The sequence below is a fragment of the Astyanax mexicanus genome, chromosome 19 (assembly GCF_023375975.1).
Source record: "Astyanax mexicanus isolate ESR-SI-001 chromosome 19, AstMex3_surface, whole genome shotgun sequence".
NCBI classification, from domain to species: Eukaryota; Metazoa; Chordata; class Actinopteri; order Characiformes; family Acestrorhamphidae; genus Astyanax; species Astyanax mexicanus.
This window is the reverse complement of record NC_064426.1, coordinates 33822419-33844399: the sequence shown is the minus strand read 5'-3', so window position 1 is coordinate 33844399 and position 21981 is coordinate 33822419. Positions and strand designations below refer to the sequence as shown.

General features: G+C 36.9%; 2 long non-coding RNA genes across 2 annotated transcripts; both read right to left on the bottom strand.

Moving 5' to 3' along the window:
• Window positions 1-119: 119 nt before the first annotated feature.
• Window positions 120-6690, bottom strand: LOC125784433 (uncharacterized). Its single transcript, XR_007427232.1, has 3 exons — window positions 6593-6690; window positions 6444-6477; window positions 120-2421 (listed from the first exon to the last, which is right to left on the bottom strand). It is a non-coding gene; the product is annotated as an uncharacterized LOC125784433 (long non-coding RNA).
• A 3689-nt stretch (window positions 6691-10379) lies between these two features.
• Window positions 10380-21950, bottom strand: LOC107197302 (uncharacterized). The gene is made up of 5 exons (XR_007427233.1): window positions 21740-21950; window positions 19008-20651; window positions 16951-18810; window positions 12397-14276; window positions 10380-11528 (listed from the first exon to the last, which is right to left on the bottom strand). It is a non-coding gene; the product is annotated as an uncharacterized LOC107197302 (long non-coding RNA).
• Window positions 21951-21981: the final 31 nt, after the last annotated feature.

Sequence of the window (21981 nt, the reverse complement as noted above, 5' to 3'; positions counted from 1 at the left end):
TTAACATGAGCAATGTGTTATAGTTATTGCATCAATTCAAAAATCACATAAGCAGATTATTGTGAGATAATTTACTTGTGGAACTCACAGTTGCTTAGACATTCAAATATACACACAGCTTGTCTTGTGTGGGAAATGTTAACGCTCAGATTTAATGCATTTAATGTAGGCCTAACAGTCTTTACATCAAACACTTCAGAATAATGAAAGCAAATAAAAAACAAAAAACAGATCAAATACAGAATAAAAAAACCTTACAAATAAAACATAAAACATAACTTCAACAGAGAAATATCAATCAGAAAAGATTACACTTGCTGACACTTGGATCAATACAGTGACATGCCACATGGGTCATGGGGCAGGAACTAGTACGTAGGCCATGACTTTTGCTATGTCTCATGGAAACTAAAGAACAATTCACTGACGTGTGCCCCACCAGGCCTTACTTATAACAACCAGTCCAGAGTATCAGTCAGACACTGGAATCATATATTTTTTAATCAGAAGTTGACACCTAAAGGTTTTATGAATTGGAAGTGCCAATTCAAGATGTCTCATTGGCCAGTGGTCCAGAGGGATGTCCTGCAGTTTGAATTCACACATCTCAAGAGACCTTTCCTAGGAGATAGCTTAAGGAATGTTGATAAAATGTCAATGGGTGTATACAACAAAGCAGAATTTGTATGTTTAACCAGATTACAAAATTTAAATAAAGTCTGTGCAATAGGAAAAAGATCTGAGGGGCATTCTTACTGCATAACTCTCTACATTGGGCTTAATCCCTTAAACCCTTTAGGCACTTACTTCATAATGATACTACTAACATGACAAAAATTAGCATCAGTTTAATGCTTCCCAAAATAGAACCCTGTGGGACTGCACAAGATATACTGAACCTATGGATTACCAAATAATGCAACGTCTCCATTAGGGTTAATAATCAAATAATACATATAGGGGCAGTTTCTCAGAGAGGTATTAAGCCTAGTCTTGCACTACAATGCTCTTTGAATGGAGATTTTACATTAAAAGGAAATTTTAGGACTAGGCTTAATCCCTGTCCAGAAAACTGATCCTGAGAACTGCTGCTTTGTCATACATCCTTCGGCCCAAATCAATCATATAATAATCCTCATTTCTAAACATAACACATAACTAGATGCAGTACAGCAAGTTGGATGGATTACATATTCATAAAACACACAAATACAGTACAAATCAAAACATTTTGCGTCATTTTATGTATGACGTGAAATCCTATATTGCGATATCCCCATTTCCAAACATAAAAGTGGAAATTGTCTTTTTAGGACTGTAATCTGATTACTTGCTATGTTCAGTGGTAAGCTCACTCCACTCCCAGTCGCCCCACTTCCTCTGTCGTGTTTAAATTGTGCCAGATGTTGCAGAGTTTGTGTTTACGCCGAGTCAGAAGCTTGAGCTCAGAACCAGCTGGAATTCCAAGGACATCTGTGAGATAATGGACTACCAATGAAAACCGTGTTTAGCCCCTGGGTGAGCCATGAATAGAAGAAGGTGTAGGAATGGGCTCTGGGTGAGCTCTTACATTGCATTTTTTAGGTGCATCCAAGTAACATATCTGGCAACCCTAGGGTTCTCTTACTCCATGAACATGTAAAGCATTATAGGAGGACCACAAAGAGGCAAAATATATCAGTGTGGGAATCCTCTTAAAAACAAGTGAAAGTGAAAATTAGCTCAGTCCAAACCAAATTTCTCCAAATCTGTTTGAGTGGGTTGCTCTGATGCTTCCTGGCAAACTTCAGAAACTTCAGTGCTCTGATTTTCTTGTTTCTCCTGTGGTTTCCTTACGGCAAGCCTCCCATACAGAATAGTTGTGTGCAGAGCTCTTGATATTGTTGACCTGTGCACTATCACTCCAGTCTTCGCCACTTTACTCTGCAGCTCCTTCAAAGTGATTGTTGGCTTCCTTTTGGCTTGCTTCTGAAGTCCGCTTCTTACTATGATGCTCAGTTTTGAAGGCCGGCCTTGTCTAGGCAGTGACTCGGTGGTACGGTAGAGCTTCCACTTCCGAACTATTGATCCGACAGTGCTCACTGCAATATCCAAACACTTGGCTATTTTTTTGTAGCCATGTCCTTCCTTGTGCATGTCTATAACCTTATCTCTGAATTCCTTAGAATGCTGTTTGGTTTTCATTTTTATAGCTTTTAGTATAGTTTCTGATTTTTGCACAGTAGTGTAGAAAAACGTACACTAAACCTTCATCTGTTATAATAACAAGTAACAGAAGCTTAATAGGTTAACATGCTAGTTAACCTGCAGGACAGTCTGCTCAAGCTTTTGACTGGTACTGCGTCAAATGAAGACGTTAAATGATGCTTTGCTGCTGTTAGGATAGACAGCAAAGGACAGACAATGTTTCCACAAAACGACCTAAAAGAAAAAAAAAAGAAGAAAACACAAAAGTTGTGAAAATACTAAAATCATTTTAACATTTAAGTTATGTGACAAATACTAACAACACTTGCAAAACCTGCAACACACAGTCATCTAATTAGCTCATTACAAAATAATTTCAGGAGTTTAAAAGAGTGTGTTAAAATAGGTATGTGATAGACCAATATATAGTAAAAAAGAAAATGATGAGTTTCTCAAAATTGATGCATAAAAATCTGAAAAGTGTGGCATATTAGTATTCAGCTCCCTTGAGTCAATACCTTGTAGGACCACTTTTTGTGTTAATTACAGCTGCAATTCTTTCGGGGACTGTCTCTATCAGCTTCACAAATATAAAGGCTGACTTCTCATCTTTGTGATGCTGTTTGTTCACTAGTGTTCTCTAACAAACCACTGAGGCCTTCACAAAACAGATGTATTTATACTGAGGCTAAATTACACACAGCTGCACTCTATTACCTAATTAGGTGACTTCTACAGGCAGTTGATTGCACTGGATTTTATTTAGGAGTTTCAGAGTACAGAGGGCTGAATACAAATGCATGTCAATTTTTAGATGGATTCAGATTTCTTTTTATTAGTTTTTTTAATACATTTTCACTTCATTACTTACTATTTACTTGCTACTTTGTGTTGGTCTAATAGTACATTGTTTACAAGTTGTGAATACAAGTATGAATACTTTTTAAGGCACTGCATATTTAAGCAGAATGGGATATATCATCGCAGGTCATTCTTTAAGAAAAGGAAGTGCCTTTAAGAGCATTAAAATTATGTTTAAATTAGGTAAAGAATACTAAAATAGCATTTTCTATTTAATACAGTTTATTAAAATACACATTAAATATACTTTATCTGTATTTCCATAAAATAAATTTTTAAGCAATATGCTTTAAATTATACGATGTGTTGATAGAAAATACATATAGTAGCATTATATATTGCCTAAATGAATTTTAGTGTAGTTTTTTTTTCAGTAGCATTAAGGTGTACACAATATGTGCATCAATATGCAAAGTAGTACATTTACAGTGGCTTGCAAATGTATTCATACCCTTGAACTTTTCCATATTTTGTAACATTACAACCACAAACATAAATATATTTTATTGGGATTTAATGTGAAAGACCAACACAGTAGTGGTGTACACTTGTGACGTGGAAAGAAAATTATGCATGACACAAAACTGAAAAGTGCGACCAAAAAGTGCCACCAATTGCATTCAGAAGTTGCCTGATGACTGCTAATGACTAAAAAGGGTCCACCTGTGTGTAATCTAATCTCAGTACAAATACAGCTGCTCCGTGAGGGCCTCAGAGGTTGGTTAAGAGAGTAAACAGCATCATGAAGACCAAAGAACACACCAGACAGGTCAGGAATAAGGTTGTGGAGAAGTTTAAAGCAGGCTTAGGCTACATAAAGATTTCCCAAGCTTTGAACCATCTCACAGAGCACTGTCCAATCCATTATATTTAATACTTTGTGGAACCACCTTTTGCTGCAATTACAGCTGCAAGTCTTTTAGGGTATGTCTCCACAAGCTTTGCACGTCTAATGACTGAATTTTTTGCCTATTCATCTTTTCAAAACAGCTCAAGCTCAGTCATATTAGACGGTAAGCGTTTGTGAACAGCAGTTTTCAGATCTTGCATCAAGTTCTTGATTGTGTTTAGGTCTGGACTTTGACTGGGCCATTCTAACACATGATTGTTTTGTTTTAAACCATTCTATTGCCCTGGCTTTATGTTTATTTTAAGTTTAGGTGGACAGCCTTGTCTTCGTAGGTTTACAGTTGTGCCATACTCTTTCAATTTTCCGGATAATGGATTGAACAGTGCTCCATGAGATGTTCAAAGCTTGGGAAATCTTTTTTTATACCCTAAGCCTGCTTTTAACTCCTCCTCAACCTTATTCCTGACATGTCTGGTGTGTTCTCTGTACTTCATGATGCTGTTTACTCTCTGAAATTCTCTTAACCAACCTCTAAGGCTGTCACAGAGCGGCTGTATTTGTACTGAGATTAGATTACACACAGGTGGACTCTATTTAGTCACTAGCAGTCATCAGGCAACTTCTGAATGCAGTTTGTTTCACTCAAGAGAAAAGAAGGCTGAATACTTTAGCACAACACACTTTTCAGGGTTTTTTATATTTGTAAAAGATGTCTTGAATCATGCATTATTTTCAACTTCACAACTGTTTGCCACTTTGTGTTGGTCTTTCACATTAGATTCCAATTAAATATGTTTGTGGTTGTAATGTGACAAAATGTGGAAAAGTTGAAAGGGTATGAATACTTTTGCAAGCCACTGTAAAATATACAGGGGGTGGACAACTAAAACTGAAACACCTGGTTTTAGACCACAATAATTTATTGTCCCGACAGACAGAGTTCTGGTGGAAACAGTAGAGCTGAGGTGCACATTGAATTCTGCCGTGATTTGATCAGCCGTGGTTTTATGTTTTTTTGGATACAATCCGGGTTAGCACCCGAACATCCCTTTCAGACAGCTTCCTCTTACAGCGTCCACAGTTAATCCTGTTGGATGTGGTTGGTCCTTCTTGGTGGTATGCTGACATTACCCTGGATACCGTGGCTCTTGATACATCAATAAGACTTGCTGTCTTGGTCACAGATGGGCCAGCAAGACGTGCACCAACAATTTGTCCTCTTTTGAACTCTGGTATGTCACCTATAATGTTGTGTGCATTGCAATATTTTTGCAATATAATCAGGGTAATATATTACCCTGCTAATTGAACATTCACACTTTGCTCTTACTGGTGCAATAATGTGCAATTAATGAAGATTGGCCACCAGGCTGCTCCAATTTAGCCATGAAACCTCCCACACTAAAATAACAGGTGTTTCAGTTACACTGTCCAACCCCTGTACTTCATGTGTATTAAAAATTATGTTTAAAAACACATACTTAAATCCAGTTTGCAGAAGTTATACAAAAAAAACACTCAAAATCACAACCTAATATTTTTATGTTGTATTTAAATATAGCCTAAGTGCAATTGAAATATACTTAAATTAAGTTGTTCCAAAATATTACATTTAGTATGTATTTAAGTACCTATTAATTTTAAATGTTGAAAGCATTTATTTTTCCATGTCAAGTATATTTTTAAAATATATATATAAATGCACTTTTCTTTTACAAAGGACACATCAGCTGTAATGTTTAATCATTTATTGTTCCTGGTCTAACTTTCTTTAGAACAGCATTGCAATCAAACAATCCCTTCTGGGTGTAATTATTTTTCCAACCATTCTTTTAGAATCTGAGTGTATTATGAAGACCTGATATTATGAAATATATTTTATATTTTTTCTAATATATTTTACATACCCTATATGTTACAATTTTACTGGTTGTATCTGTGGCGTCCATATTTACTCTATATTGTTATTTTACAGTGTTAAACAAATATTTGTAATAAATGACGAGAAAAGTGGTAGTTAAAGTAATGCAGCTGGCTGGCTGGCTAACGTCTGCACCATTTAAGGTGGAACATAAAATTCGGCCAAACAGCCCATTTTAACTTGGTCAAGAACAGTTAATTACTGTAACATGTATGAACTCACAGTTATATTGTATTTTATGCCCAGCATACACAGTTATCATAAAAAAATCAATTCAAACCTCAACCAAATCAAATAAACAAACCAATAAGTTACTAAGAAGTAGTTGGGCCAGGTAGGGTAACGTTAAGTAGTTAACTAATTAGCTACAAGTTAGGATGTTCTTCCGTTTGTTTTTCAGCCAGTGCTAGCTAGTTAGCTAACTATAAGGTTTATATTACGTTTATATAAAGTTTACATTAAGATGAACTTTGTATTCTTATCCTAACTTCCCATTCCACCTTAAATAATGAACAAGTTCTATTACAGCTGCGGCCGCCAGCATGTAAAGACGTAACTACCATTTAAGGTGGACCAGAAAATCCAAACAAAAATCCCCTCCGTTTCATTTTAACTGTTACTTACTTATTCTGCAGCTAATTACATTCTTCCAGGACTCCTGTAAAAGACCACATGTGAAAATATCGTTAGCTAAACCACCGTTATTCCACAAAATACAGAGAAAACGATGCTTTATTCGAGATAGACTTCAATACTAGCTAACTGCTGCTTACCTTCTCCCTGCTTCTCCGTCTGGCTGCTGTATCACAGCCTGTGCTGAACTGCTGCCTGCCAGTTCAGTGGGCGGGATCCTTTTTAGTCAGCCAATTGCGTGAAAGAAAGTCAGGAGTGGCATCCAAGCTGGCCAATCACATTTAACGAGACAGCAGCACCACACAGGGTTCCCCTCTGGCCTCCACTCTGTATGGTTGACAGCTGGCTCATATTAAAACAGCTGATACAATACCTGGCACATCCTAATGTAGGCAGCACACTAACTAGCATACTGTGACACATCTTCACACAACCAAAAGCAGAAATTAATCTTTGTTTTTAGCTGAGGAACCTTTGAGAAATAAGTGGTTCTTGTACAGCATCAAATAAATAACCTTTTTCACATCCTTATTGAGTGTAAGTTTTAATTAGCGCTACGGTATCAGAACAAATGAGAAATGTCGGTTTGGAGTTGCCTGTGAGAATAAACAGGTATGACTCAGTCCCAAGGTTGCCAGGTCACAAAAAAATATGCAGCCCTAAAACCCGCTATTTAGAAGCTTAAACTAGCCCAAAATATATGTCTGACACACGTTTGAAGCAAATGGCAAAACAACTATGAGTGTACGACGTATTTTATTTATAAGGGATTTATTATCAGTTTTGCTATTTATTTAAGTCATTAATAATATTACTAGTTCTTTCATAACAGGTTTATATCCCAGTCAAGAACATTTAATAGTGACATAATTAGCAAAAAAAAAAAAAACAGTTTTACTTCCTCTTTTCTGCTCTTGCCCCTCCTGAACTCTCTTCTCTTCAACTTTTTTTTCATTGCCTTGTGATTTCTGGTTATATTGTGAATAATCTCTCTCTCTGCTCAGTCCAGAAGTCCGGAGTGCGTGCGCACGGAATGCATGATTATGCACAAAATGCGTAAAAGCGCAAAAATGCGTTATTACGCACTGAATGCGTAATTACGCACGAAATGCGTAAAAGCGCACAAAATGCGCAATTACGCACCGAATGCGCAATTACGCTCCAAATGTGCAAAAACGCATGGAATACACACCAGAAGCTCTAATATAGACATAAAATGCAAAACAAAAATACACCAGATGATTAAAAAGATGATTTAAAAACAAAAGCGATTATATATCATTTGTATATATACTTTGTATATATAATTTGTATCATCTGTAATATATTTGTACATATATTAGTGCATTATTTATATACGGGTTTCAACACAGGCTGCTATTTACTTTAATGAAGTTCACAAATATAAATGCTCTAAAATAATGAAGTAAATTACGCTTTTTTCTTAGGCTGTAAGGTTTGAATTTTGGAGACACAATATATTGGCGTGACACTGTCACGCCAATATATTGTGTCTCCAAAATTCAAACCTTACAGCCTAAGAAAAAAGCGTAATTTACTTCCTGTCCTTTCAATTCCAAGAAATAGGTTTTTTAAATTATTTTAGAGCATTTATATTTGTGAACTTCATTAAAGTAAATAGCAGCCTGTGTTGAAACCCGTATATAAATAATGCACTAATATATGTACAAATGTATTACAGATACAAAGAAAATGTCCGAAAAAATTTAATTAGACTGAAAATGTAAATAAACATTTAATAGTTAAAAAAACCCATTAAATTACATGTTATATAGTGTTTAATGCAACGTTATTTTACAGTACACTTAAACATTGTTTACTTGCTTGCTGCATATGTTTTTTATTTTGTACTAAATATTTATCTGGCATCATATATTTAATTTTAAAATAACATCTCTAATGACCTCTAGTGGTCAAATAAAAAAATCCAGTTACTGCTTGAGATACTTTATATACAACTGTAAAACCTATGCATTTTAAAAATAGCTAAATTATACATAACAACTCTAAGAACAGTGTAATAGATAACACACTTGGAGATTTCCAAAGAAACACTTGGAGATGCCCAAAGGGACACTTGGAAATGTCCAAAATACCCAGAAGGACACTTGGAGATGCCCAAAATACCCAGAAGGACACTTGGAGATGCCCACAATGCCCAGAGGGACACTTGGAAATGCCCAAAGGAACACTTGGAAATGCCCAAAGGAACACTTGGAGATGCCAAAAGGACACTTGGGGATGTCTAAAATACCCAGAATAACACTTGGAGATGCCCAAAGGGACACTTGGTGATGCCCAAAGGGACACTTGGAGATGCCAAAAGGACACTTGGAGATGTCCAAAATACGCAGAAAGACACTTGGAGATGCCCAAGGCGAAACTTGGAGATGCCCAAAGGAACACTTGGAAATGCCCAAAGGGACACTTGCTGATGCCCAAAGGCACACTTGCTGATGCCCAAAAAGACACTTGGAGATGCCCAAAAAGACACTTGGAGATGCCCAAAATACCCAAAGGGACACTTGAAGATACCCAAAATGACACTTGGAGATGCCCAAAAGGACACTTGGAGATGCCCAAATGCCCTTGGAGATGCCTAAAGGAACACTTGGAGATGCTCAAAAGGACACTTGGAGATGACCAAAATACCCAGGACACTTGAATATGCCCAAAATACCCAGGACACTTGAATATGCCCAAAAGGACACTTGGAGATAAACAAAAGGACACTTGGAGATAACCAAAAGGACACTTGGAGATAACCAGAAGGACACTTGGAGATGCCCAAAATACCCAGAAGAACACTTGGAGATGGCCCAAATACCCAAAGGGACACTTGAAGATGCCCAAAGGGACACTTGGAGATGCCGAAAATGACACTTGGAGATGCCCAAAAGGACCCTTGGAGATGCCCAAATGGACTCTTGGAGATGCCCAAAGGAACACTTGGAGATGCTCAAAAGGATACTTGGACATGCCCAAAGGGACACTTGGAAATGCCCAAAGGGACACTTGGAGATGCCCAAAGGGACACTTGGAGATGCCCAAAGGGACACTTGGAAATGCCAAAAGGACACTTGGAGATGTCAAAAGGACACTTGGAGATGTCCAAAATACGCAGAAAGACACTTGGAGATGCCCAAGGGGAAACTTTGAGATGCCCAAAAGGACACTTGGAAATGCCCAAAGGGACACTTGGTGATGCCCAAAAAGACATTTGGACATGCCCAAAGGGACACTTGGAGATGCCCAAAATACCCAAAGGGACACTTGAAGATGCCAGAAGGACACTTGGAGATGCCCAAAAAGACATTTGGACATGCCCAAAGGGACACTTGGAGATGCCCATAAGGACACTTGGAGATGCCCAAAATACCCAAAAGGACACTTGGAGATGCCCAAAGGAACACTTGGAGATGCTCAAAAGGACACTTGGACATGCCCAAAAGGACACTTGTAGAAGCCCAAAAGGAATCTTGGAGATGCCCAAAGGGACTCTTGGAGATACGAAAAGGACACCTGGAGATAACCAAAAGGACTCTTGGAGAAGCACAAAGGAACACTTGGAGATACGAAAAGGACACTTGGAGAAGCCGAAATGGTCATTTGGAGATGTTCAAAAGAACACTTGGAGATGCCCAACATACCCAAAAGGTCCCTTAAAATGCCCAAAAAGTCACTTGGAGATGCCCAAAAGGGACAGTTGAAGATGTCCAAAGGGACACTGCAAGATGCCTTAAAGCGACACATATAGTATATGCTCATGTATCTTTGAGCAAATAAATTTGTAAGAATGCTTATATCAGCTATTAATAAATCGTCACTTTCACACAAAAACATTGTACCTTCAAAAATTTAAACTTGACAAGAAGAAACAAACATTTCTTTAAATCCAAGAAAGCTGAAAAATATTTTATTTCTAGTCCTTTCATAGCATGGAGCTTAATTTATAAATAACACACATATATATATGCCATCCACATTTTAAAACTACTCTCATGCCCTCTAGTGGTCAAATATAAAAAAGACAGTTTTCTATTTGAGACGTGACAACACTGTAAATTCTTTGTATTTAAAAAAAACTGATGCATTATTATTAACAAAAATCCTAAGTCTATCAAAGGAATGTTGATCAGATACAATAAGTAAGTAACAGCAACAGAGTGAATGGTATAAGATAACAATGCCTGTTAGACCACCATGTTTTCAGGTCAGCTTAGCTGTAGGAGCCACAGTCAACAAAACACAACTAAACATAGGCAGACATAAGAGGTTGATAACTGCAGATCCATGATATCAAGTGGACGTTACCCCAATTTTACCAGTTCAAAGACCAAAAAAGTGTCCTTCAGGACTAATGTGAATGTTGTAGAGTATATTCTTTGAAGGAAACGAATATAAACGGAATATTCATAATCTGTGCACATCATGTAACTTGCATTTTTTTCACATTCAAGGAAGTTATTCTTAATTTCCAAAATATGATTTTATTATACACAGCATCAAACATTAACAGCATCTCCTACAGCACTTCAGCAAATTTGACAGATTAAATATTTACAAATTATAAATGTACAGTTATCATTCAAATAAAACACATATTGTAGGATGCTACAAGCACTTTGTGAAAGTCCCAGGGTAGTAGGAATATGTCTTCTGGTATCCGCAGTCTGTTTTCTTGCATTCCACTTTCTGTACAGGTTTTTGTACAGGTAGATGGGTAGAGCTAGGTAGACTGAGAGTAACAGATTGCAGTTCTGACAGTTGAGCATCAATGTTGTATCTCGAGCATTAATGCTGTATCAATTACAGCATGACATAAAAAGAAATTAATCCTTAGGTGAACCACAAGTGTTTAAGATGTTGCAGGAGCTCTAACTGAGCTCTGAAGACTCCATTCTGCAAACTCCTTGAGTTCTCGTGCAGTATGAGCCATATCCATCACCTTCTGTATGTCGTATCCCTCTTTCACTACCATTTTTATTCACAGGGATTGTCACAGGGATGAGTTGAATCAACTAGTGAATTTGCCATTCAGTCTGAAGGAAAACTCTGAAAAAGAAAAGTATTAATGAAAGAATGAATTAAGTTACACTTATATAGTACCTTATATATATATATATATATATATATATATCAGGGGTGTCCAAACTTTTTTTGTTGGGGGCCAGAAGGAGAAATATATTTGAAGTCACGGGCCAAAGACTCAATAATAAAACAAATAATGAAATATACCACTTTAAATAATACATTTTCCTGATTACTTTCATCATTACACATCATTTTACTTGACTTACTATCTTTATCTATCTTTGACAGTGTTGTGTAAACTAAGATTTTTCAAATTGATGTTTCATTTCATGATGTCTTTTAATATTAAACTCCTTAATTACGGCAACTTTTAGACTCTTTGGCCCGTTTTTCTGCGCTAAAACTGCGCACTCTCTCTGCTTTTAGACTCTTTGTCCCGTTTTTTTCTGCGCTACAACTGAGCACCCTCTCCGCTTTTAGACTCTTTGGCCCGTTTTTCTGCGCTAAAACTGCGCACTCTCTCTGCTTTTAGACTCTTTGTCCCGTTTTTTTCTGCGCTACAACTGAGCACCCTCTCCGCTTTTAGACTCTTTGGCCCGTTTCTGACACCTAGCGTTTGAACTTTGAATCTCACATTATAAAAACCTGCTTAACTGTGGGCCAACTTTCATTCTATTACTAAAATACCTCGCGGCCATAGTTTGGACACCCCTGATATATGTATATAGATATATGTATATATATACGTATATATACGTATATATATATATATATATATATATATATATACGTATATATATATATACGTATATATACATATATCAGGGGTGTCCAAACTCCAAATATATAAAACTTTGTGTGGTGTGATGTGTTTAGGCATTAATCTCACCATTGATGGTGGCATCTGTGCAGATTTCCAGAGGACATCTTCAATGTGTCAAGTGTCTCCATCAGTCTGGCCAAACAACATACTTAAGTGGACAAAGTACAGTACCAGTCAAAAGTATCAACTATATAAAAGCAGGTGTCTGTAAATGTGGCTGGTAATCATTAGATACAATGAACCTGACCTTCATTTCACAGCTCTCAAATAACTTCTTTTGGCCTGAACCATTGACACATCTACTTTTCTAGTAACATTTAGCTGTGCTAGTTTAGGAGCTACTTTAGGAGCTTTAAAATCATCCAGTTCTCCAAAGGCCTCTCAAATAGAGAAAATGACTGCTTCATAGTTGCTACTTTAGGCTTGGCATGCTGCTACCTGCACTATGTTTTTGAAAAGCTAACTTTTGAAAAGCTGCCAAGGTAACTTTCACGAGAACTGCGTAATGCTGAATAAGCCATAAGTCATAACTGTGTAAAATATGGTAATATTTTATTTTAGTGTTTTTTTTTTTTTTATCTTTCAGCTTGACCAAAAATGTATGTTATTTTTTTTTTGAGGATTAAAGCAGAATAAACCTTGGACTGTAGGAGGAGCCCAGTAAAAATAAACAAAAAATAAATACCATATATTGCATATTGTTTGTTGGTACTAACCCTCATTAAGAATTCAGTAACTGGTGTTTAAGTATTATGATACATCCACAAATTAGTACTCATCCTCCACCATGCTTTACAGATTGTTGTAGAGATGGTAAGAAGAGTATTTTGACTTTGATTGTGTACATACTGCCTTCTGTTATTTCTGTTACTTCTGTTAAGATCTCTTAATGTATAGATCTGCAGTCCTTAAACCTCTCTCCAAATGTCCAGTAAGTGTCCTAGTGTACAGTTTCTTCTTTGGTAACGGTATCTTTTTTCGCTGACGACTTCCTTACACATCCTTTTAGACCCATAGCCTTAAGCTGTTTTCTCACAGTGGCAGGATGAACAGAAACCCCTGTGCATATTTTCAAATCTGAGGCCAGAGTTGAGCACGATCTTGTCCTGTCCACCAGAGATGAAAGCTGCAGGTACATTTTGTCTGATGGCGACAGTTTTGGTGGTCTTCCTGATCTGGCACGGTTGTTAGGGGTCCCGTTTTCTTTATACCTTTTAATAATTTTTTGAATTCCGGTTTTGGAAACGCCTGTTTTCTCACTTATTTTCCGCTGACTCTGCCCTTCTTTATGCAAGTGGATGATCTTGTATCTAATCTCCTCAGAGATTCTGCCTTTAGTTATTTTAAGAGTCTCGTTTTCTTCATGTTTCTGAATGATATTTTTAAGATCAGATTTAGAAACTCCTGTTTTTTCACTTATTTTCCTCAGACCTCTCCCTTCTTCATGCAAGTGGATTATCTCATATTTAGTCTCTTTAGAAATTTCTCCTTCATCCATTGTTAAACACACACAACAGATATTTGCAGGTCAGTTAATGTGTGTCTGGAATAAATAGATCTTAATGATTTAGAATAGGAAGAGTGGAGTTAAAGTTTCAGTAGGTTGCACATAAATAAAGGTTGGATTACTGAAATACTGTTTTTATATTCTGTTATATATAATTTTCCCAATTAAATTTACATCACAAAATAAACCAGAATTTTGCAGAGTACTGTGTATATATATCTACAGTAATGAATCCTTGCCTGCTAAGAATCTATTACAATAACTGATTGGAAACTTATGAGTTATTTTACTAGTTAACCTGCAGAAAACAAAGTAAACATGTATGATGAGTAATAGTTCAGTGGTACTGATGCTTTTGACTGGTACTGAAGCTTAAAAGAAGACGCCAAAAGATACGCTGATATCTTCAGAGCAAAGATGAGGGTTTTTCACAAAAGACCTGGAGGAAAGAACATCCTTCATTAGGCCCCATATATAAACACTGACACAAATATACATCTATAAAACACAGATCTGGTCTTAACCACTGTTCAGAAAAATTTTCATCTCCCTCTTATTTATAAATAATCTCATACATAACCTATTATTTAAATGAATCTTTTATATCTCTTAATATTATATTTTAATATATCACTGAATTAACTTTGATATGCAGAATCTAGCAGGGTTGGCACTTGATGCATCCCATTTAAAAGTCACTGGCAAGCAACCATACTTTATTTATATATATATATATATATATATATATATATATATATATATTTTTTTTTACCATAAAATTAAATACAATATTATATGGCACACCCCTGAGATATTAAAAAATACAAGAATTTAATCAGATTTGTAACAAAAAAGTAAATGATCCAGAATATCATGATACTAATAATGCACTCCAAACATCTTCATATATCCAGGATTAAAGTAAAATAAATGATAGTGGACAGATATAATCTGTCTCTAGTAGATAGATAATGGAAAATGTGAACAGTGTGAAAAGAGCTAAAAAAAACTAGTATCCTGATGTGATAATTAAGGGTGAGTGATATGACACGGCATTTCTGGGTATAATGTCGTTCACAACATTCAAAATTGTTGGTGATATTATTGAATACAATACGATATGGCACACCTCTATTCCCTGGAGTCACAAACTTTAGAAATGACTTTGTAACCTTTACAGACTAATTTATATAAGTATAAGATGAATTTGTTTTCTCATTTGTTCTTGAATTTCTTCAGAACAGGGCATATTGAGTTGCTTTTTTAAAGATCTTTTAGCCAACTTCATGTTGTCAGACAGGTACTATTTAAAAGATTTCTGGATTTTACAGGTCTGGCAGTAATAAAGGGAAATATTCATTTAGCAAATAGAAAGATGAATAAATACATTGAGATGAATCATTATTTAACTGAAGGGATGCCGTTGGTAAATTGGGGAAACAGGCTGTCACGTTTAATACGTGATTTATTCAATCAATGAAACGTTTTAAAGGTCACCTTCCGCGAAAATCCGATTTTTCTTGTTTTTTGTGGAATACAGTAGGTCTCTCCGAGTTGAATGTGTACACCTGCACATTAAACTGTTTTGCAGCCCCCATTGTCTGCAGGAGCTAAGCAAAGAAATCCCCCCTCCCCCCCTCCGAAAAACGGGTGAATTTTGAATGATCTTTCTGCCTAAGTAGGCAGAAACTCACAGACCAGCCCACCTTGTCTCGAGAAACTCCCAGAGGCGGAGCTGAAGCGACGCAACATCACCGCTCATCAGTTAGGAGGTGGGAGGCAGTGAGCGGCAGAGCGGTGGAGGGGCGTCGCAGTGCTCCTAGCCAATCAGAGGAGAGATATTTGCATGCTGTTTGCATGTATGAATATTCATGAGCAAAGCTGGAATCCGGTCATTTTGGACACACCCCTAAAACAGTACATTAAAAAAGAGCTATACAGAGACACCTGAGCACTTTTTTTTACAAAAACGGCTCACATGTCATTCATTCATACTAGAGACCACAACTAGACATTTTAAAATGAAAGAAAAAACGACGGAAGGTGACCTTTAAGCTGAAAGAAAAACGTAAGGGAACAGATTGGTAGTTAAATGCCTCAAAACATAATTTTTCTACTTTGATAAGGTTCCTGTATAAGTGGGGGGAATATAATTTTTCATAATTTCTACCTGATAGTGGAAGGCACACTGTAAACAAAGCAGACGTTCGTCTGTACAGCTCATTCCTGCCATAATAGCGTAGTGCTTCTTTTTAGGAGTATAGGTAGAGTGGACGTGGGTGAAATTAAACTAAAGGACACATAAACGAGTTCGTTATTAAAACTTTTATATTCCTTTTCTTTTCTTTCCGAGCGCAGCAGCAACAGCCTTCCGCTCTCGTCCCTTTTTCTCCCTCCCCCTTTTTTCCTCTCCAGACTGTCCCAAAAACCACATTGCCTACACTGCCTTACTACTGAGCAGAGTAATTAAATCGTTTTATTTTAGTCTTACATTAACGTTACTTTCCCTTCACAAAAAACGTCCTCATTTCAAAGCTGAAAACTGCACTGGACAGATGCTATAAAAGAAATTAAGGAGAAAAAATCAATTAGAAGGTAAGAACTGGTACTTCAAACAGTGCTTAAATACATAATTCAATAGTCAACAGTTAAGAACGTGTACAGTATTTGTTTTTTCGTTTTTAATACTTTTATATTCCTTTTCTTTTATTTTCTTTTCCGAACATCGCAGCAACAGCCTCCCGCTCTCCTCTCTCTCTCTTTTTTCTTCCCTCCCCCTTTTTTCCCCCCTCTTCAGCCTCTACCAATCACCACAGTCATAAACACTTAACTGTGTCTGGCCGTAAATCTCACGTCTCAGACCATCTCCTCGTCTGAACTTGAATAAAAATGCTACACAAACACATTATATCAATTATATACATTATGAGAACCAAATTCCAAATGGCTGCTAGATTTTTTAATCTCACAATAAGATCCCAAATGTACCAAAACATGATGAGATGGCTGTACAAACGGAAAACGAAATTGTAAATAAAGATACACAGAAACTAAATGACCAAGCCCGGAGCCTGAGGAACAGCAGCGTGTATAATAAAGCAGGCTGTACTTACACTGCAGGCTTTGAAGCTACACACAGTGAGACAGAACACACCGCTGGAGCTCTACGCTGCAAACGTTCACATGATAAAAGACAGCAGGGTGTGTGTGTGAAGGCTGAGAGAACTAACAGGGGGCGTTTTCTGCCACGACTTCCACATCTGCTTCTATTTTTCGGTCATTTCTGTAGATCTGAACTCCACTTATTATTTTACTACCGCCACCTACAGAGCGGAGGATTTAATACATAATTTATTTTTGTTTGTTTGTTTGAGTTTATATTAGTGGTGTCAAAAATAAATATATATATTTTAAATCAGATTAATCATAACAATATGAAATCCAGACATCCTAAGTTGCAAACATTTATTTTAGGGAGGTACCCCTGGACCTTGATTTGGACCCCCAACGATCACCTGCCCCAAAACAAAAATCCTCAGGCACAAACTAAAGGATAATAGAACTTTATCTTTTCCATATATATATGGCTGTCTTGGTCACAGATGCGCCAGCAAGACGTGCACCAACAATTTGTCCTCTTTTGAACTCTGTATGTCACCCATAATGTTGTGTGCATTGCAATATTTTGCGCAAAACTGTGCTCTTACCCTGCTAATTGAACCTTCACACTCTGCTCTTACTGGTGCAATGTGCAATTAATGAAGATTGGCCACCAGGCTGCCCCAATTAAGCCATGAAACCTCACACACTAAATTGACAGGTGTTTCAGTTTCATTGTCCAACCCCTGTGCTAGTTTCGGCAGTGAAACAAGTTTTGATAGGAGCCATGATGCTCCTGAACGCATCCTGTTCTGACTGGCTGACTCAGACTTTGCAAAGAACAGGCCAATCAGAACCCTCTCTGTTTTGTATGCGCTTCATGAATATGGACACGAGGGGAGCACCTTTCTCTTCCTCTCTTTCACACACGCGACTGGAGAAAAAAGTCTGTGTCGCCTGCGTGCATGTTTGTGGTCACTCTTGGGCCACTCAATCTAGATTCTGGGAGACTTGTGAAGTCTGTAATTCAACCACTCTTGTTGTTCTTAAGACGCAGGTTTTTATAGTGGATATGTTTTCAAAAAAATACATAAAAAAAGACATCCTTAAGCTATTTACATCTCCCAAATACTATTCCATGGTGACAATTTTTAGAGGTCCAGATCATGCAACTGAGGTGTTTTACAACCATTAAGCCCATTTGAAAATATCATGGTTTTAATCATACATGACTCCAAACATTAACAACCTCAAATACAAATTATCTAAACAGATTAAATATACATACAATTATCATAGAAATTACTTATTTTATGCATCAGTATTAGTAAGACAAGGGTCTTGTCAAATTACAAGTTCCTTTGGAAAATTTATTTTTTTTGGATATGTTTCATGTGTATGATGTTCATCATTTACCAATGTGCACTTTGGTAAACTCATTTTGCTGACTGATTCAGACACCAAAGATCAAGCACCTGCTGGATGAAGGGGTTTATAAGCCACTTTTGGTAAACTGTGTGTTTGTGTCCGTGTTCCATGTCTGGTTCCTCTTGCTCTATAAACCTGTGCATTGTGTCCATTATTGTGATGCTGAGTCTTTTCTCCTGCTTCATCTCCACACACAGAAAACAGATCTTCCTGCTCTGCTTCTTCTGTGCCTGTGGCCACAGAAATGTTACTCGACCCTCTTCCATGCTCCTTAAGATAAAGAGGAGGAGGCAAAAGAAGATGGCTCAGATTTACTCCTCACATCAGAACCCTGAGAGATCAGGAAGTCACGTAGAAAGGACTGTCTGGACATTAACATGAAATAGTTGGAAAGGCATGTAGACAGCTTGGGATGATGTTTTCAGAATGGGTTGGCTGGAATTCATCTGAAGAAGTAAAAAAAAAAAAATTAAAAAGACATTAAATCATAGCCTATACTAGGGTTGTGCCAATATCGTTTCATGATAAAATTAGTACTTTGTCTCGAAAGCAGTATACTATTTACTTTAACGATTTAAGGGCTTCACAATCAAAATCTAAAGATTAAAATGAAAGTATTAAGTGATTAAAGGGTTAATCTCACCTTTACAGTTGCATTTATCATCCTGGCAGAAGTGTAGATAACCCATGGCTGTTTATTTGGATGAGCATCAACGTACAATACCAGTCAAAATAATTAGGTCCTATGTTTTGTGTCTGTTTCCCAAAGAGGGACAAAGCCTAAATGTAGTCCTAGACTACATTTTTCTTTCAATAGAAAATCCCCATTCAAATAGTTGTGTAGTCCAAGACTAGGCATCTTCCATCAAATTAAAGTTATTGGAGGCATGTTATTATTATGAGTTAGTCGTTATTTATTTCTTAATCAGACATTTATTATCTATTTTTAATGTGTTGGTGTGTTTATGTCAAGTCATGGATTAAACTGATCATTAAATGTTGCCACTGAAAACAGCTTGTATAAGTTGTGAGGTGTTATCTTGTGAGTGAGGCTGAACACTGGTCAGCACGCTCATGGCAAGGGGGCATGATTCATCAGAAGATAAATCCTTTATCTCAGGACATTTTGGCAAATGACAATGTTTGGCAAAACTCAAGACATTTTTTACATCATCCACCCCTTGGCCCTTCCAAAAAATGCACACATTTTAGAATAACAGTGAAATTGAAAGAAATTCACTATGTGAACAACGGATATAAAGTGCACCATGTCTGGCTATTTGTTGGAGGGTAGATAAACTGATTTTGATTTTGGAATTTTATCCAGTTTATACAGAAGCAACAAAAGTGTCATTTTTCTCAGAACAAAAAATTCATAACTTAAGCATTATCCTTACATTTAAACGTCTCAAATGAACAAAGACTGGTAATCTATACAGTGGAGGCGACATCAGCTTCACAGTTCTCCATTTTCTCTGCAGTTTTGGCCTCAGCTATACTTTTTCTGTGTTTCTGCCGTTTAGATAAACCAGCTTCTCGCAGTCTTCTCTTAATGGTTGATATCGAAACAACTGAATTTCTATGAGCATTTAGCTTTGCCTGAATTTTGGGTGCGCTTAACTGGTTTTGGCCGTCTTGTAGACTTACGACTTCAATAAACTTATTTTCTAATTCTGAGGTGGCCTTTGGTCTACCTGACCTGGCTCTATCTTCGTAAGTACCAGTTTCTTGAACACGTTTGATAGTCTTCGCCACAGCACTTACAGACACTTGAAGTGCTTTGGCTATTTGTCTTAATGTTTGGCCCTCATTTCTTAAAGCAACTACAGACGCTCTTTTTTCTCTGCTTAACTGAGTGCGTTTTGCCATTTTCTCTTCCGTTATTTACAGAAATGTTACTGTTTCAACTGACATGTACTGTTCATTTAATTAACCTTCACCTCTTATTAAAAACTGTACAAAGCAGGTCATTTAGTTTTCATGCTTCTTACAAGTCGATCCAGTCAGTGTTCTAACACTGTTACAAGTCATTTTGGTTTATGTTTTTGGTTTTAATTTTATTGGAATTTTACAACATTTAATTATTTGCAATAAAAATTACATATCCTGTCAAACCCATCTATAATCTTCCTTTTTTAAGTAAACACACAAATAACTAAACTAATATGCATAGATACTCCTAAAATCTGTGGTACTGAAGCTTTTGACTGGTATTGTATCTTCTAAAACAAAGATGTAAAGTGATGCTTTGATGTTGTCACAGCAGAGGAAGGGTTTCCAAAAGAACCTAAAAGAGAATAAAGGAAGTAGAGAATGACCTGATTAAAATCTGTAAAGACTGCAATTACAAAAATAAGTCATAACTATAAAGCTGAGTCTGGTATTTAAACCATCTTCTACAAACTTAACTCAGAAAAAGTTGGGATAACTTGATTTGTTCTATTTGTGGATGTCATTGGGATGGAATAATTTGGATATTTCTCAATCCACTGTGTCACACGTATACCGGAAAACATGATTGAAGGCATTACCACTTACAGTGGACAGTACAGTGGGTGGTATTGATTGTGAACGCTAAAAAAACAGATTCAGTGTATGAAACAAAAACAGATTCAGTGTATGAAACAGATTAGCATGGAGCAGAGCAGGCATTTTTAATTATAGTAGCTAACTGTAGTAATTATATCATCTGGGTAATTCATCAGGTTAACAGCTGCTGAACAGCAGTTAAGCTCAAATCTGAGGATTAGCTTGTATTTGGGAGTATTTGGTAGTTGGGTCAGATCAAGACTGGTGTTTTTATGAGTTGTGCTACCCATAGATATGTGCTTTTTACCACCAGTGCGCATGCTCAGACACACTTTTTTAAATGTTATGTTTTAAAAAATGAAATAAATAAAATAATCATCAAATTTTATATTTTTTGCATTTAGCCTCAAACGGTCAGAAAATTAAATTAATAAAATTAAGTGCAAACTGACCCTAACCGTTTTGGAGTAATTTAACTCAACGTACTTTAACTTAACGTATTTGAGTCCGATTACTGTTTTTACATCTGCCCAAACAAACCGCATCAACAGCGCAACAAACCAGAGTCCGTTTAAACCGGATCAAACAGTGCTGGTGTGAAAACGCGGTAAAGAACTAACTTAACCAACCGCAAGACTCGAACCCCAGAATGCGTGTATACAGAGGTGGGTAACTCAGATCCAGAAAGTAAAAATCCGTCCCACGGTTTTGTACCAACTGCATGGGCTGAGCTGCGGCATAGCCGCCCAGGCAGTTGGTACAAAATCCTGGGATGGATTTTTACTTTCTGGACCTGAGTTACCCACCTCTGCGTGTATATAAGCAAGTAACGCATGCTGCACTTACACTGGTATATCGGACACACCGCTGATGATCTGTGGCATATGTAGTAGTCCACGCTGCTAATCTTCAAATGATTGCAGGCAACATAAAGCCCATTTCCACTAATTTAACCAGTTATTTCACTGGCTGATGAGAAGCTTTGTGCTTTTCAGTAAAGCAGTCCGCGTTTACACCAGTTTCAGTGGACTCGAGGACACGTCACATCCTATCACCCCTGGTTGTACAAGAATATCAGAAAATGATGG